Source organism: Chrysochloris asiatica, unplaced genomic scaffold, assembly GCF_000296735.1.
Source record: "Chrysochloris asiatica unplaced genomic scaffold, ChrAsi1.0 scaffold00122, whole genome shotgun sequence".
Classification (NCBI taxonomy): domain Eukaryota; kingdom Metazoa; phylum Chordata; class Mammalia; order Afrosoricida; family Chrysochloridae; genus Chrysochloris; species Chrysochloris asiatica.
Window position 1 is genome coordinate 1,618,955 of NW_006408640.1, and position 1,112 is coordinate 1,620,066.

Sequence of the window (1,112 nt, forward strand, 5' to 3'; positions counted from 1 at the left end):
AGTCAGCAACCACTGCCAAAAAGCCAAGCTGCAATCACACCTTATAAAATACCAAAACCCAGGCAAGAACCAATACCAGCTATGATTTACCAGGGAAACAGGCAACACCTGTGAAAGTTACTCTGAGTTAAGCAATGAGAAGTGGGAAAAGGGAAGACCACACCCTGATCACATCTTCCAGGAAGCAATCAGAAAGCATAAAAAGTACCAAAATACAAATTTATTTAAGTATAAGGGCCACAGATAAACATTAAACATGTCTAAGAAGCAAAAGCAAATGACCATATCAGCACATGTCCAGAAAAAAGATAAAATATCTGAGACAAATGACCTAGAAGTAGACATGGACTCCATTCTGGAAGGTGGGCAGGCCTGGAAATGCCAGAGAAATAATTCAGAAAAAATGATCATAAAATGTTTCAAAACACTTTACAATGGAGTTGAGAAAAATAAGGAAGAAGTCAGAAGAGCGCTACATGAACAATCAAACAAGATAGATACAGCATTGGTAACACTCCAAAACCTAAAGAAAGAGGTCCAAACAATCAACAACAAAATGACAAAAATAGAAAACAACCTAAAAGGGCAGAGGAGTAGAATAGATGAGATGGAAGGAAGAATCAGTGAGCTGGAAGACAAGTCTCTCAATACCACTAAGATAGAAGAACAAACCCAGAAAAGGATAAAAAATTCAGAGGAAGGCCTAAGATTCATGTTAGACAACATGAAGAGAAATAATCTAAGAATTATTGGCATTCCAGAACAAAATGAGTCAAACAAGTCCACAGAGGAAATAGTCGAAGAACTACTGGAAGAAAATTTCTCTAACATCCTCAAGGGTGAAAAGACAGAAATTCAAGAAGCCCAATGGAGTCCAGGAACGGTTGACCCCAAAAGAAAATCACCAAGACATATCATAGTCAAGCTCTCCAAACTCAAAGACAAGGAGATGCTCCTAAAAGCAGCAAGAGAAAACACAGGGGTCACATACAAAGGCAAACAAGTCAAACTAAGCATAGACCTCTCAGCAGGAACCATGCAAGCGAGAAGGCAATGGGGAGACATATATAAAACCCTGCAAGAAAAAAAAAAAACTGCCAACCAAGAATCCT

The 1,112-nt window shown here is 38.6% G+C and overlaps 1 protein-coding gene across 1 annotated transcript in view; it reads right to left on the reverse strand.

Moving 5' to 3' along the window:
* Nucleotides 1–1,112, reverse strand: part of PIEZO2 (piezo-type mechanosensitive ion channel component 2) — an 861,527-nt gene that overhangs the window by 253,922 nt on the left and 606,493 nt on the right. The window lies entirely within an intron of this gene.